Consider the following 17,511-nt stretch of genomic DNA (forward strand, 5'->3'; position numbering starts at 1 on the left):
CTTCAAGATTCTCCCTTTTCCTATACTAACTTTTAAAATGCAAAGTAGATTGATTACGTAAATTTTCAATGCCTTGAAGTTCATTTCACATGTACTTCTTATTATGTCTAAGTGTTTATTCCCCCTCCGCACCCCGCAAATGGGAAAAGGAAGAGAAGTGTTTAGGTCTGCAACACTTTTTATCCAGGGATCCCAAAGCATTTTAGAAACAATTGTGTTACCATTACAAGATCGCTGCGTTTTACTTTGACTTGCAGAGGTCAGAAAAGGGTAAGCAGCTTTCCAAGGTCTGTGAAAGAATCAAGGCAGGAACACAGGGATTCTTAGCGTAAAGCAGTAGACTGCCCAAATTCCAAGTGACCTCTATACTTGGCCTCCCAAGCATTCTTTTGGTAGGCTGTCTAAGGGTTAATAGCTGTGTATTACTTCCACTACTGTTAAATGGAGTTACATGTGTGCCGAGAGGGGAGAACAGATCCCTTACTGTTTTTCATTTTTGGATGTGGAGGGTTATATTTCATGGGGGATGAAAAACAAATAAATCTCACTTTAGGAACCCTTCTGTTTTACTTGTGATATCACACTAGCTTTGGCTGTCTGCTGGCGAGCAGATGAATGATTAAACGGGAGAATATTGAATGCTTTGCTTGAAATGCAAGACAAATAAATAAATGACAAGGAAACTTACATTGTTCTCTAAAATAAAATAATTAAAGAGCCATCTTCTAACCACATCCATGCTGGAAAAGAATCTTTGGACAAAGATTTTCTCCTTATAAGATGAATGATTAGCTGGACCTACTGAAAGACTGACCATTCAACTGTAAATGTATATGCATATTATAATCATGTTTTGCTTTTAGTTTGAAAAGTATTCTCCTCTCACCTACTAAAAAATGACATGAGACAAACTTTTCTCTGACTTGTGGGAGGAGCAGCAGTAGCGCAACAAGGAGTGCGCTTACAGGGAACACAAGAATGGCAGCCACCATCACTGCTGCTCCAGCCACTGCTGTTGCAGCCAGCAGAGTCTGGCCTGGCCCCTGCCACTGCCTCTGCCTCTGCCTCCTCTGCCATTCAGGGTGAAGACCCCGGTTGTTATATTTCTGAAGAGCAGAATGAAATTTGCCAGCATGGTCGGTAGTTACTCAACTTTCTTCCTCCCCACTCTCCATGTTCTCTTTTCAGACAGGGACCTCTGAGCTTAGTGGACACCCAATTACCCTTGTGGTAATGGTCTGGATTGTCCACCAGAACACGGCCCATAAGAAAATGGTTTCCCCTCTAGTCCTCTCACTGCTGTTAGGGGAAGAGTCCTTTGTTTTCTTCTACTCTATTCTTCAACTCTATTCAGAAGCCACTATTTCCTACTACATCCCACCCAACATTTCAGAGGAGGACTTCTTGCTCCTAAATCTATGAATGCGATTTTTGGTAGGGCTATGCAAAACACCGTCATTTTGTTTTGACGCCCATTTCACCGTTTCAAAAGGACAGTGTTTTGTTTCATCATTTTGTTTTGTTTTGAAGCACTGTCTCATTTCATTTAGTTGAAACTGTTTTGCTGTTTCAACGCAGTTTGACGTTTCACCCATAGGCTATAATGGGGAATCATGAAAATGCCTACAGCTTTGTCATTGCTTGCCTGATTTGAATGGAAATTACAGGGATGGTAGCCCCTTCTGAGGGTATGAAACCTGCCAAGTTTCAAGGAGATAGGTGCAGAGCTTTCTGGGAAACTGCACCTCAAACTGTTCAAAACACAACTCGTGACACCTGCTGGCAGTGGCAGCCTCCTCTTATCAAGCACACAAAACTGGGGGTCTGCATCCCTGGGAGGGCTGTGGGGCTGTGCCAGACTCCTCCCAGAGGTGCAGACCCCTGGAACTGTATGACAAATGGGAGGAGGCTGCTGCTGCTGCCTGGGACCGGAGAAGATTGCACCCTGAGCCTCCTCTCATCTGGCATGCAGATCCCAGGGCTCGCACCCCAAGGAGGAGTCCGGCACAGCCCAGATGAGATGAGGCTGCCTCTGCCACCTGGGACTGGTGCTGGTCGTGGGCTGTGCCCAGCAGTGAAGAAGACTGCTGGGACAGACAGCAATGGCAGCCTTCTCTCATCCGGCGCACAGATCTGGGGGCTTGCACCACCAGGAGGACTGCAGTGCTGTGCTGGACTCCTCCCTGGGGTGCAAGCCCCCAGACCTGTGCGCTGGATGAGAGGAGGCTGCCACTGCCATCTGGGACTGGCACTAAAGCCAAGTAAGCCTGCCTTTGAAACGCAAAATGTTTTGTAACTTTCAAAATGTTTTGACTGTCCTTGTTTTGTTTCAAAGCTATTTTGAAACCCTTTGTTTCATTTCGATTTTACTGTTTTGAGTTCAAAACACATTGAAACAGCTTCAAAATGAAACACCTGGCAAAATTAGACACAGCCCTGATTCTCAGCTCCTCACTCACCTTTGAAGAATAACCTTTCATTTCCATAACCACCCCTTTTCTTCCAATCTCCCCTGCTGCTTCAAGGAGACTCTTTATTCTGTTTATGTAAATATTTAAAATGTTTCAGTTGCAAGAGTATTGGAGTGTTTTTTTTTCTGTGAGGGGAGCTTCTTTCTTAATCTCTTTTGCTTAATCTTGGTTCCCCTACTAGGAGGAGAAAAACTTTCCATTGTCCCTTTTTACAATGATCACCACAATCACCAAAATAGACCCATATTTCCACTGCTTGCAGCTTTCCCATGAAGCAAGAGAAAAAATATTAAATTCAGCTCATTTCCAGTTCTGATGGGTGGATTAGTTTTGTAAGACATCCATGGTCACTAACAAACTTCAGGGCTTCATATTCTTTATGATTATGAGAGAACCAAATCCAGACTCTCTTCTCCAAAGATACTTATTCCTATCACTTAAACTAAGGGAGAATCTCTGTTTGCTATCATCAGCTAGGACTACTTTTAGTGAGGGAAGTCAACTAAGCTTTTAAGGCATTGACTGTTAGAAAAAGGAAGAGAAGGAATGCAAGAATTCTTGTTGCTTTATCTGAGCACCTCCATGGAATTTATTAGACTTGTCAGTTTTGGAGGTCCTTCAAAGGGTAAAGGAAATGTCAGCAAAATACACTGACCAGTATGGCTGATTTAAATTTAAGCTTCATTTGGACATATGGTTGTGTGTGTGTATGTACACGTGTGTGTGTGTGGAAAGTGTCAATTTTCACTGATTTCTTTTTTTTTTTGACAGAAAACTTAGTATCTGAAACACTGAATACTTCAACAACATTTTCATCTTTTGGGTATGAGTTTTCTGAGAGCCTCTTTAAATAAAGCACCCCAGCATCTTGTGTATAAGTGTCTACATGCTTCAAAATGGCAGTGGAAGCACTTGAACTAAAGTTCATTGAACAAGATTTAGCTCAAGCACCGCCATCACCATTTTGAAGCACGGAGCTGCTGATACATGAGACACGGGAGGCTGCAGGAGTGCAGTGATTATCAAGCTCCAGCAAACTCGATTAATCGAGTCTGATCTGATGGGCTGTAATTACAGCACATGGGAGCAGTTTCCATGCTTGTGTACAGGCACTCAATGTGATGTCAGCAAGCCAGCAGGTACCACCACCTTTAAGGTATGTACTACCGATTCTCAGTTAAAATGAAGATTTTAGAGTAAATATTAAAGAATGTGAATTACTTAATTGGCTCACCAAAGGTAAAGATAGACAAAGCAGTACAAGTAAAAGATCAATTCAGCAGCTACCCCAAATGTACAGTCCATTTATTTCTTACTAAGTGGGAGACAAACATTTTATGTACTGGAATAGCACAAAGATTAGGCTGTGTTCTCATATATTTATAAAAAGTGAACAACTACGTCATTAAACTACTGAGAGATAAGATACACACAGAAGAGAGCAACAAAAAGTGCTTAATTATTTCTATTTAGCCCTAATTTGAGTGTGATCCAAGCCAGCAAATATTGTTTAAAGAAGTATAAGCAAATGGGACCTGTGCCCTATAAATTCACGTCACACACAAGGTAGCCAAGTTACACAGCTATCTTTCTAGTTTGGCTTTTCACCATCCAGTGGAAGACATACAGTGTTTACAGCCATTAGCTGCACCTGCTCTATGTTCACACAACTTACTTTAAGCTGTCTAAACATAAACCAAGAGTGGCACATACAGCTGTTCACCCCTCCTAAGAGCCATGTGAGGAACCTGATGCAAGTAACTTGGGGTGTGTGGGAGGGGCAGGTGGGATCAGTGGGGCTAGGAGGTTCATGGGGTGAGGTTGCTGGGTCATGGGGGCGTTGCCCAATTGACGGGGGCGAGAAGTTGGTGGGGACTAAAAATAATCCAGTTAGGGTCAGAGGGGTGGGAATAATGCAGCCCTGGGGCTGGGGCAAGCAGCCAGGCTTTCTGAACCCCAGGACTGAGCTGCGAATGTGTGCAGGTATTCATAATATTATGGATTTCATAGATTTCATAGACATTAGGGCTGGAAGGGACCTCGGGAGATCATCGAGTCCAGCCCCCTGCCCAAGGGGCAGGAAGTCAGCAGGGATCATAGGATCCCAGCAAGATAAACATCCAAATGTCTCTTGAAGGCATTCAAAGTAGGTGCTTGAACCACCTTTGGCAGCGGTCTATTACAAACCTCGGGGGCTTGGACAGTAAAGAAGTTCTTCCTTATGTCCAGCCTGAAATGGTCATGGAGGAGTTTGTGACTGTTCGACCCTGTCGTCCCTTGGGGTGCACTTGTGAACAGACGTTTCCCATGATCGGATTAACCCTTTACTATATTGGACTAGTCCTTTCTTGATCTAAGATAGTGCACCTCCTGAGGTGAACTAACTTGGATTGGGCACACCATTTTGGGAGCAATTTAAGCCCTTTGCACACCTGCACAATTGGGCATTTAGATGAACCTAATCCTGGTTAGATAAATCTAAATGTAATGCCTGTATATACCGTTAGCCATTTCAGTGACTTTACAGGAAACTATGACAAGGAACAATGGACACAAGTTATTAGAGAGTAGATTTAGATTAGACATCTGCAAGAACTACTGCACAGTTAGGGCGGCTAGGAGCTGGAACCAACTTCCTAGGGAAGTGGTGCTGGCTCCTACCCTGGGGATCTTTAAGAAGAGGCTTGATGACTACCTGGCTGGACTCATTTGAGTCCAGTCTTTTCTCCCACCCAGGCGGGGGGTCAGACTTGAAGATCTACAAGGTCCCTTCCAACCTGCCTTCTATGATTCTATGACATGATTCTATGAAATAGAAGTTTCTTTATAAATAGCTCAGCACTTAATTCATTCCCTAGTACCTTTCTCAGCTAGCTACTCTAAGATTTCCCTGTGTGGACTTGCAGTCCACACAGTCCTCATTTCTGAGATATACTCAGCATTTTAAATACCTGGTGTAGATATCCTGGCATTCTAAAGATTGATATCCTGGCACAAGAATATAAGGTGAAGCAGTGTTTCTCAACCTTTTTAGAATCAAAGAACCCCTTCTTAGACTCAAGGAACCCCTTGGAAAATGCCAGCTTTTACTTTCCCTTTTTTTTTTTTTTTGACTATGGATGCAAAGAATGCAGAAAGGCCACAAGTGATCACAGTGTTTTAACACAATAGATTCCTGTTTGAAATCTCGGGGTTTATCTTATAAATCATATTTGCACACTGAATGGTGCTAACATTATGCGGCACCTCACAACACCCTTGAAAGAACCTCAAGGCACCTCAGGGTGCCACAGCACCATGACTGATAATCAACAAGGTAAAGTACAGATGAACCCCAGATCTAGGGTTTCAATCCAGATTCCTTTGCATTTATTTACCATCTATTGGCAAAAGAGTGCATTATAGGGTGTGATATTAAACAGTTATATTTTTTCTTTCATACACGACTGTTTAAAAAAAAGTTGACTTTATACTTGAATCTAGGAAAGATGGAAGAATTTTCTAAGATGATACTTTCTTCAGTAGGGAAAAAAGCTTACACTGCTATGGTCAATTTCATAGTTTCATTGTTTCATGGTAGCTAGGGTCAGGAGGGACCTGAACGATCATTTAGCCTGACCCCCTTCCACAGGCTGGAATGAATGCTGGGTTCACAAGACCCCAGACAGGTGATCATCCAACCTCCTCTTGAATTTGCCAAAGGTAGGGGAGAGGACCTAGGTTTAATACTAGGTTTTGTGATGTGCTTGTGAGCATCTACAAAACTATATACATGTATGCATGCATGAATGGTATAGCCTTTTCAATGCAGAAAAATACACAATGCTGACTATTATCTTTGCTTGTGATATGATTTTTTTTGAGAAAAATCTTTTCTGCAATCTTCAATTTATTATCAGCATGCACAACTAGAGGCATTTATTTTTTAGGAATTATAAACAAGAGCTTGTGGGAGAGGCAAGGATTTCTTAGGCAAGGATATCTTTCATTGAACCAACTGCATAGTTGGGATAAAGTTAGATAAGCTTTCATATGCAAGACACTCTTCTTCAGGTGATCAGAAAAAAAGAGCAAATATGATACTGTCAATATTGATGACAGAAAAATATACCCACTAGAGCTAACCCCATAATGTCAGTATCAAAACTGGTAGATAAAAAGAAAACACAAATAGCTGCAACATCCTGGTGATATACCCTCCAAATTCCTGACCAACATTTTGGAACAATCAAAGAAGTAATCTCACCAGAGAATCTATTTTGAGATAGTTCACTGAGACCATGGATTCTGGAAGTGCACTTTGCAGATTAAATCATTGGTACACATACAGGTAGCAGAGGTTAATAATAAAAAAATATTTTATAGGTCATTACAGTATCTCAGTAACTTAGGATGTCCCCTTTCCACACACACACACAATCATATGGACAGCTGTGGCATAGGCAAAGCCTCTCACCACTGTAACACTACCAACTCCTTATCAGTGGCCTTGCAAGCCAGATCCAAACCACAAGCCTACGGAGTTAGAGGACTTTGTTGATATTCTAGCAGGAGGGGGCTTTGCCTGTGCTGGGGCTGGGCAGGAAGGACTGCAGTAATTTGGAGGTGCAAGCTAATCTGATATATACCAAGTTCAAACCAATATAAGTGTGTCCAGAGTTATGACTAGTGAAATTCTGTATATAAACGAGAATGAATCTCATCAGGAAGCTGAAGGAGCAAAAATCTAATATATACTTTTTACTCAACATAAGAAATTTTCCATGAATTTTATTTTTATGTCTATAAAGAAAAAAACCTCTTTAGATAAATTTTGATGGATATAAACAATTTATGGTAGTGTAGGAGTGATAATGTAGCCATGATGGTTATGTATCCAAGTCCATAATTCCTAACAGAAATTCTACTGCAAGTTAGCATTTTCTAACAGAGTTCAAATAAAAACTTAATCAATCCATGAGACCATGTGTTAGAAGCCATTAGCTTCACCCTTCCAATTTTGTAAGGATGTCCTTTTTCTTGTGGGAATCAATTTCGTTATTCTCATTGGAAGTCATTATGTATCCCGCTTTATACATACTGACATATATTAGAATATACCCGTTACATTTCACTTCAAAAAAACACCATGGTACTTATGACTTTAAACTCTTTATAAAGACTAGTACACTATAAAAATAAGTCCATGCATAAGATGGTGCTCTAGCATGAAGACTCCATAAACTAGATGCATCAAACTGTGAAGTGAGATTTCCAAGAGGTTCATGGAGATGGATCAAAAGTCTTGCTCATTTGATCCAAATATTATTGGTTTTCAAGGTATTTATCTAAACTTTGTCAAAACATTTGTATTAAGAAAATGTCAATAAGTTATTTAATTACTAATTCTAATAATATATAAATAAATAGTTTCTGATGCATAGGTTTGATTTAAGCCCTTTGGGCTGCCTGATAGTCTATATACCAATAAAAATCACTTTAAAATAAAGTCATATAAAATTAAATGTATAAATGATTGGCTTTGAACTACCTTAGATAGTTAACTTACTCTCCAAGTAATAAATTATCAATGTAAACAGAGTGTCATAAATGTTATGGAGTAGCAGCTGATATTTTAAAATCATGGTCATTCTCTAACCCCCCCACAAACAAACAAACTAACCCACCAATGTGCTTAATCCTATGCCCACTGAACTTCATGACACTATTGCCATTGGTTTCCATAGCAGAGCACAATAGAGTCCAAGAATACTTTTGATACTAATACGCGACAGTAGAGTCTTATTTATCTGACAATCTTTTTTTCCCCAAACTTGACAGACACCATCTCAAAAAGTGTGCCTCCACTCAGATACTACCACAGATAAATAATTTATTCAGAAAGAAAAACAATAAGTAAAAGTGTAAAGGATTGAGTTAGTCGCAATTTTCTTTCACTGTTTTTTTATTTATGAAAAATACCCCCTGCCACCCCGCTTTAGTCAAGTATTAGTATTCCATGGGAAATATGATTTCTGCCCCAAACCACTGATTTTCCATCAGGAAAACAGAAATGATGGAAGCCCAATTCGAATGCTCTTACTAAGACAAGGTGAAACGGAGAAGAGCCTTTTAGGCAGCTACTTGCCACACTGAAAAAAAAAGTGAAGTGCTCATATTTACTGCCCCAAATCTCAAAATTTTCATCATGATGGAAATTCCATTTCCCAGCTAGGGTAATAGGGAGTTGTTTTCAGGCAACAGGTGGCCTTCTTGCTGAAACCAACTTAATTTTTCTAGACTATTTCTGAACCCTATGAGATTCCAGCTTTCAATAGAAGTGACAGAGAGTGGCAATTTAAAGAACAGTGCTACATGCTCTGATCCTATTTTGTGATAGGAAATTGAGCTACCGCTGACAATGGCTGTCAGTAACAATTCCTCCTGCTAAACTGGTGTTGAAAATGGTTTAAACTGCAAGTGTAGATGGGACAAAACTGTTTTTCACACCACATTCAGTCATCTCCTAGAAATGTGACTAGGAGATGACTGAATAAGGTTTCAATTACTTGCTATACATAAAGTACTGAAATGTATTTTAACCCATCCCATTAGCAGTTAAACTCTTTTTTTCAGATTCAATTTAGTTGGGTCGATCGATGAAAACTTATGTCAGCAATAGATCTATTTTATAGAAGAGTTAAGATTTAAGCGGGAAAGGTAGAGTTTGCCAGTAAGCGTGCTAGGAATTCCCATCTGGGTACAACTGAAAAGATTTTGAGAGGGATCTAGGCAAGTGCCTCTAGAGATTAATTGAAAATGCTAATAAAATAAATCACTGGATCAGCAGCTGTACCATGCAGTCTGATGGGATTAGGTAGCAATGAAGAATTTATATTACATACTGAATAATTTGCCAGTGTACATGCCATGTAGAAGAACTTAATCACCACTTTCATCATTTCTGCAAATAGTCTGATGCAACTGGGAAAAAAATAAGTCTGCATCAGAACTACAATTCATAATTCAAATTTTCCTGAAGGACAGAAGTTTGGAATCTAAGCAAAAATGTAAAAAAAATAAAATTACATTTTGATTTGCTCAGTCAAAACTGATAATGTCATCTAAGCCTCCCAGAGTCCCAGGCACCTTACTTCCAGCTCCACTCCACACAGTTCAGAGCCTGGGCACTCTGGAAGTCCTTAATCAAGCAAAAGCTCTCTGGGTTTGCCAGGCTCCATGCTCAGTGGTGGCATAGCAGGTGGGCTAATCTGGAATTTTTTTTCCTTTTTCTCCCTCCACCCCCCTAAATACTGACTTCCCCATGGAATGAAAATTACAGATTTTGATCATCCCTACTCATGGCGAACTGTGATTGAAAAGACATGCTGCAGAAAACTGCCTTACATGGGTTTTCCTGGGAGCTGATGGCTTGATACCTAGCCACACAATGCCTAGTTCACATGGGAGGTTATAAAAGTCCAGGCCACTATGCGCCAGTGTGGGAGAGAGTTTCCTAGGCAACTGCAATGCCAGGATAGCCAATGGGTGCTGCTATGACAACTGTGCAACAGCACGTAACCCATGAAGTCTTTCTCCACTTTTTGTTAGCCACATCTATTCTGATTCTATTCCTTCATGTTTCAACTATTTTTCTTATTAATGCTATTTCTTTATTGTTTAGTATTTTCACAACAACTCCTTGTCCATTAAATGGCTAAAAAAGAATCCATCCATCAGTGAATTGATGAAGGACTAAGCAACTGAGGCTATGTGATGGTCCATTAGAACAGGAATGCCTTCTTGGCCAACTGGAGATGGTAGAAATCATTGCTTTCAGATATTGCTATGTGAGGGTGGCACTGAGGAATTCACCAATGTGCGTGTGTTCATTTGGTGACTGTATTTAGTCACTAATAGTACTAGGGAGAGTATTCATTGGACTCAGTACATTAAGGTTGCAGTGAAAGACATAGAGTTTCCAGTCACTACTTTGGTGCATTCCTAATATTTGTCTGGGGCAATATCGCAATAGAGCACCCTGCATTTGGCAGGGTGTTGGACTCTGTGACCCTTGAGTCACTTGAGGTTCCTTCCAATCCTTGAGGTCTCTTCAGAAAGGCCTTAAGACATTTTACCATATTACTGTGAATCACTCTCACCTCTCTTAAGCAAGACAGCCCTATTGTATGTCTCTCAGTGTCAGAAACTGTAGAAAGGCTGAGAAAGATAAAAATGGAGCTCTACCCTCCAGCCACTGACAACAGAGGAATATCAGTTAGTGCCACTTAAATTGATTCTAGGCCATGTCCAGAATGACACAGATCAAGCACCTTAGCTTTAAAAAGTTGAGATTGTTGATAGCTTTTGTTTGGATCCTCTGTGGCCTGTTCAGGAATGGAAGAACCAATGTATCCAAGGCAGTTTTGAGTGTCATTTGCATTATAATAGTGTGTTTGAAGGAGGTCAAAAGAAGGATAATCCCAAAGATGTTTGCAGAACGCTATGCATCTGTCATTTTTACATGCTATGGTTATAATACAATTCAGATTACTTTGATACAGCTTGCAGTTTACTGTTTAATCTTTAATAAGTAATAAATCTTATTGCTTTTTTCTTATTGGCTTTTCCAAGAAGAATAATATTCCTCAAAAATCCTTTACTCCTTCATAAACTGTCATTTGTTAAACAAACCATTTCACTTCCTTTCTGATTCCTCCTATTGGCTCACCCCTGACCATAGCAATGTTTGGATCACATTCCAAATTTCCTGAAAAGTCAGGGATTGGAGATTTTTTCTGACCTAGCATACAAGATGATTTACTTTATGGTATTACCTAAAGGCTCCCATCAGGAATTAGGTCCTGTTTTGCCAAGAGATAGCCCCTGTCCTGAAATGTTACATAGACAGGACAAACAGCGTGAGGAGTAACAAGAGATGTGAAGAAAGTCATGGGGGTCATCTACAAAGTTCACGTTGTAACACATGCTTTCCCAAAGTTTAAGGTTATCTTGGATATAGTTAGGTCTATATCTTGATATAAGCTATAATAATATAGTGGCGTAACAAAACATCCCACAGTAGAACAAAAGATAAATATTAAGAGCAATGAACAAACAGTCCATTAAAATATGATCAGGTTTTAAAAGAGATTATTACTGTGTTTATGCTCAGTGGTTGGTGCACAATCTGCCAAATGTAAAACGATATGCATTTTAAGTTCAATCTAAGAGGTTTTTTCTGTTCAAGAAAAGCAAGCAATTATAGCAGGAGTTGATTGCTTCTTCGCAGAGGGCTACACTTATATAAACAGTCTCTAAAAGCTTCAATAGAAACAAATAACATAACAAATTATGAAATACATTCAAATATCTTATTCATTTTTATTTAAATATTATAGACCATACTTCCAAAAGAGCCACAACTGCACTAAAATTTAACAAGTAGAATTTTACATGTAGGTGATTTCTCTTGAGATGTTTTGCCTCCTGAAAATGTGGATGTTCAAGCGTATCTAATCATTTAACTCCCTGGTAAAAGCTTTTTACTAAAATTCTGAATACTATAGCATGGAATTATTTGTGTACAGAATTTTTGGGAGCTAACAAGGCCAAGAATGTTTTTCTAACATAACATCTATTTTGTGACTTCTTTATTCATTGTAGATCTATATATGAGCACACACTCCAATGTTGTCTTTCTACCCAATGGCAAAAAGTAGTTTAATGTCATTAACCCAAAATCTTACTATACTATGTAACCTGTTCTGCTGTAGGAGTAACAGAGGACCATCCCTCAAGTACATACCCTGACAACGCTGATACTATGATTCCATGTGATTAAGGTGTTCAAGATTTGCCTCCTCACTCCTGTATTATTTCAATGAGAATTCTCTGTAACACTTATTTCAAGGGAGAAGTAGGAAGGGGGCACTTCACTTGCAAATCAAAACTCATCTTTTAATTTCTTTGAAGATTCTTCCAAGCATACAATGAACATATAAATGGAACCAGGACAGCTAAAATTAAAACAGAGAATATTCATTCTGAGCACAAAAGAACTTTTTTATAACTTTTGCAACTTTTTCAGATAAATTTATATTTGGCTTTTCTCAAATTCTGAATTAAATGTTTTGAATACTGCTGTATTAAGCCAAATTCAATAATTAGGTTTCATTTGGTTATTAAAATATAGACAGCAGACTAGGTAGAAAAGCTTTGTCGCAAAACTGAAAATGAGTAGCCACAAACATTTATCTTAAGAATTAAAAAAAACCCCTCTTCCTAAGTGAAATCGAGGACAGCTAGTCACTTTGTATTACAGTTGCTATTAGCCCATAAAACCATCGCAGTCAAAATGACAAAAATCATCTTTTTCCTCTTATTTTGTCACTTGTGTTGAGTACCTTTACATTACAGTGAGGTCCATAAAAATACATTGGTTAAGCTTTTTTCAGCACCACACACAATTAGCCGTTTGTGACAAAGCAGTCTGTTTTTGCCTTTGAAATATTTAGCTTGTTCCAGGGGCTACTGTGAAATGTTAAATACTTGCAGGGTCAAGGTGGGAAAGGGCACTTGATGCTGAAGACAATGCAGTGTACTCTTGCAAAAGCATCAAGACTAGAGATCTCCTGGGATATCAGGTCTCCACTCATATTCCACAAGAGTCATGCTGAGATACTCTTTTAGCATATTGCTCCTGAGCCTTTAATTCCACCTTAGCTGTCCATTATGGCTATGCAGTTTTCACTTTGAGTCCTAGGTGGAGAAGGTACTGTCAGTAGCGACAGCAATAATTTATACGTTAATTCCCCCCAGAAATCCATGGATCTCGAGGGGAATACACAACTGTCTTTCACTTACTGCCAGTCTTGCTTCACCTTGTTCACCATACCTTAAAAACACAAAAGAACCATGTAGGTGTTTGAACTGAAGGTCTTCTTCTGTTTTATAGAGTTGGGAATACTTGGAGTATGGCTGCCAATGCCCTGCCATGGTGAGATTTGAACCCCTGCTGGAGTCATTTTTGCACCTTTGCTCTCCTTTTGGTAGCATAATAAGAAACTTCAAGCCCCTTATTCTGAAACTATATTCAGTAAAAACCCAGTTAAACTTTCTCACGCTTATCCCCAACGTATTTGAAAAGATGACTCATGTTCAGTTATCTAATTGGCTAATAACTATGGAGTTTTAATGATGCACAGAAGCACGAAAAAAATCTCTCATATTACTTCTGTGTAACAACTGTCATTCTGGAAATACAGAAAGATAAAAGGGAATATTTATCATATAGTTTACTATCAAATATACGTTCAAATGTTCATGACACTTTAATCATTTAGTCATTCACTTTACATAAACTAAATGGTACATACATTTATGCTGTATCCATTTTATACAATATCCTGAATTCTCTCCAAAATGCTTCACAAATCATCTTTATAACTTTGAACTGCTAAATGTCACCAGAAATATTTTTTAAAAGTTATGAGATTCATATTTCATCAAAACTGTGATCATTTGACATTTACTGAATCTTACCTTACTTCCTTTCTAAATAACATATCACACAGCAAACAATTTATCCAGATGCATTAAGTTATTTTTAATTCTGCTATTTTGCTTGATGGAAACTACAGACCTGTTAGGAATTATGCCTTGAAATTTTACATTTAGAATTTACACTTTAAAGAATATTTTAAAGATTTTATCAACATCTAACATATGGACTGAAGCTAAGCTCTTGGAAAGAGCTGTAGAAACCAAGACCAAGTGATATAACCTACCCAAAGTTTTGCTTCACTGCATCAGTACTAAGGAAAAAAAGCCACTGTAGCTGTAGATGCCCTCCTTAATGGCAAAAGAGGTGAAAAAAGAAATCATTTGCACTTCTAGTTTTCATATTTTATGGACATTAAAAAATATGCAAGTAAGACCAGGCAGCTCTATTTATATTAGAGTGCAAATAAACAGGGTTCAGCATATCATTTATATTTTTTAAAGACAGAAAAAAGTGCACAAGCAGATTTTGTTTTAGACCTGGCATATTTTGATAAACATAGCTAGCATACAGTCTACCACTTACTGTGAATATTTTACCTTCAGTGTTACTGCTGAGATCCAGAACGTAGAAAGCTCCAATGCAGCTTACTGACATTCAGCTTAACCAGTTACAGAAAACTTCCTCATTTTTCAAATCATTTTTATTTTTGTTGTTGTTTATAAAACCTCTAAGATTCCAAGACTTCCGTACCTACATGAAGAGAGGGTGGACCTTGGACATTACCTCCATAAAAAAGGGTCATTAAAGAAAAAAAAGATTAGTTCCCAGTTAGTTTCTGCTAGCACAGAAGTTCAGATTTCGTTGCTGAGATCATTGCTCTATTCTAAGCAGTTTTGCTCAATGTGTGATTCTAACAAAAACACCCTCTGCAGCTGGAGGGAGCCTTAACTAAGCAGAACTCTGTCAAGCCTTTCCCAGTGACTTGTGTCTACTAAATTCAGACTGATGTTTTGTGAAAGGGGCCTCAACAACCAGGCCCAGATTGCCTGAAAAGTATTTCCTGCCTTTGAGTAGAGTGTGTGTGTGTGTGTGTGTGTGTGTGTGAGAATGCGTGCGCGCGCACGCGTGTGCGAGTGAGCAGGAGAGAGAGAGCAAGAGAGAGACTGCATAGTGGAGGGAAAAAAGAAAAAAAGACAACAAATAGTGTTTCAAGATCTTTGATTTAGCAGACATCTGAGACAACTCAAACTATTTAGAAGATTTATGATGTCGTTACATAATTTTAAAGTATGGATGATTTACCAAAAATATTCTGCAGGAATATACCATGCATATGAAACTGAACTACCATCCTCAAAGACAGGAGAATGTCTTTGAATACTCCTTTGCTCTTTGGCACTTCAGAGCAAGAAATGAGCAAAGAGCAAGTTGGCTTACATATAATAAAACATCACATTTTCATTCCCAGTGCACTTTGAAACATGAAACACACAGAATTCTATATAGTTCATAGTGAAAACATATTTTTACTGATGAAATTCAGTTGGATCATGAGAAATTAATGTCATTACAGTTTAAAAGTTCTTATAGCACAGGCAATGGTACATGCTGCTTTACCTCTACTGAGAATCCTCCAGTGTCACACAAATCCAGCTTTGCAAAAGTACAAGGACAGACTCCATCTTGATCATATTAGAATTTTGCTGACATAAAACAGTTGTAACTACTTTCCAGTTTGACAGGGTGCCTGAATCACGTCTCTAGAGCAGTCCACAGCATCTACATCCTACGTTCTACACAAGTTTTGTGAAACGATCATCTGTTTATCTTTTCTGCTTTCTTCTGCCTCCTCTGAATGATTTCCTCTGAGTTGCTCCAGCCTGGGAACTTGGATTACCATTTGGTTTTGATTAAAACCAGACAGACAGCTCTGTAGAAGTTGGAGAGTAAGCTAATGGAAATCACCAGTATGGCTTTAATTTGTGTATCAATTAATAATAAATGTTATAACACAACACACATTACTAACACTCAAACCCACACCCCCACACAACATTAAGGCTGTAGGGGTCATTTTTAGTCAGAATAATGCAAAATTTCCCACATTATTTAGTATGGTTAAGCAAGGCACATGGAAAGGATGCTCTTATGTGTCCCCAAACTACAGGATGGACCCAAACTAACTTCTTTCTTTCTTTGTTTAGTAAAAAGGGAAGGAAGGGTTTTTGCTGAGTTTAATTATATATGTTGCACAGCATTTTCTTTTTGTTGATCCATTTACTGCATGCTCAAAACCATTTTATAGTTATTTAAGACTAAGGCTAAGTACAGACACTCAAAAAGCTCAAGGTGGAATCAAGTGGTTTTCTGTAAGCGGTGTAGTTTAAATCAGCAATGAACAGAACACACATTTGTCTTTTGGTGGGGAGCAAATCTTAGACAGGTTCTGTCATTTTTAAACCCGTCTGTGCCAAACTTCTGTTCTGCTATGGGTATAGACCGGTTTCCAATCACTTACATTGGTAAGAGCGTAGTGTCTGTACTTGGCTTAGATGAGCTGGGTTCTTACTGATCCAATTAATTGGAGTGTTTGGTATCCTTTAGATGCAAGGAAAAATGCACAGTCATGGAGATAACTGCCAACTTAAATCATAAAACAAAATACCTGCTTTACTCACAGTAGTGTCTGAACAACTAGGGAAAATTCTGTTTTTGGCTTCACTTTGTGGTTCTCTAAAATTTAGAACAAGGTATGTACTGATAGAGCAGTAGGCAGACATTGTACCTAACAGTTGATCCATGAACTTTCTTAAGAAATTCTGTAAGGCTGCTCTTTTTAGGATGGATCTTCAACCAGCATTTGTGCAACAAAAGATGGTGAATTCTGTCAAATGTATAAAGTTGTCCTCAGCTATCACCTAATACAGACATATCTGGCCCTAATTTACTAAGCCTTAGATCCTCAACATGTGGAAAGTTTTGTGTTAAATTTTGCAAAATGTGGTCCTCATTCCTGTGACTGTAATTTTATATGTGCATTTTGAAGCCCTGAAACTGTGGTATTAAGTCCTGAATCTGGGCTTGCAAAGTTATACATGCGCAAATGGAGGCTGGATTAAAGCCCCTTTTTAAAAGTTGATCCATTATTGTCAGCAGATGTTGTGCATATGGAGAAAGGGCATGCATAACTTAAGGTTGAATAACTAATTCACCTAATCAGGTCCCCCATTACTATGAAGATGAAGCTCTTAGAAATATATATAATGAAACAATAATAATACTCAGATGTGAATTAAATACAGTGCAATCTTGCAACTTGTAAATGTAACTATTTCAGCTAAATTGGCTATCCAAAGGCAAATTCTAGCACTAAAACACAATACACTGGGGTGATACTTAATATTTTTCTGGAGGATTTTCATGTTATAGTTCAATGAATGAAAGATGAGAAAGACTTGTGCTAAAACCAAAATTTCTGTTTTTCAGAAAATCCATTATTTTGAAATTTGCTTAGTTTTGAATGAGAGTGAAAATGAAGACATTTCAAATGCCCTG

General features: G+C 38.7%; 1 protein-coding gene across 5 annotated transcripts in view; it reads right to left on the bottom strand.

The window, feature by feature from the left end:
* Window positions 1-15,798, bottom strand: part of DLC1 (DLC1 Rho GTPase activating protein) — a 409,890-nt gene extending 394,092 nt beyond the window's left edge. For 2 of the 5 annotated variants that reach the window (XM_090035989.1, XM_090035984.1), the window contains exon 1: window positions 14,553-14,999. The gene's annotated coding sequence lies outside the window, so the exon portion shown is untranslated. Of the gene's footprint in view, window positions 1-14,538; window positions 15,000-15,573 lie in introns of those variants that run through there. The other 3 variants (XM_090035987.1, XM_090035988.1, XM_090035985.1) reach the window with 3 other exon arrangements.
* Window positions 15,799-17,511: the final 1,713 nt, after the last annotated feature.

This window comes from Crocodylus siamensis, chromosome 2 (genome assembly GCF_052110815.1).
Source record: "Crocodylus siamensis isolate JL-2025a chromosome 2, ASM5211081v1, whole genome shotgun sequence".
NCBI classification, from domain to species: Eukaryota; Metazoa; Chordata; order Crocodylia; family Crocodylidae; genus Crocodylus; species Crocodylus siamensis.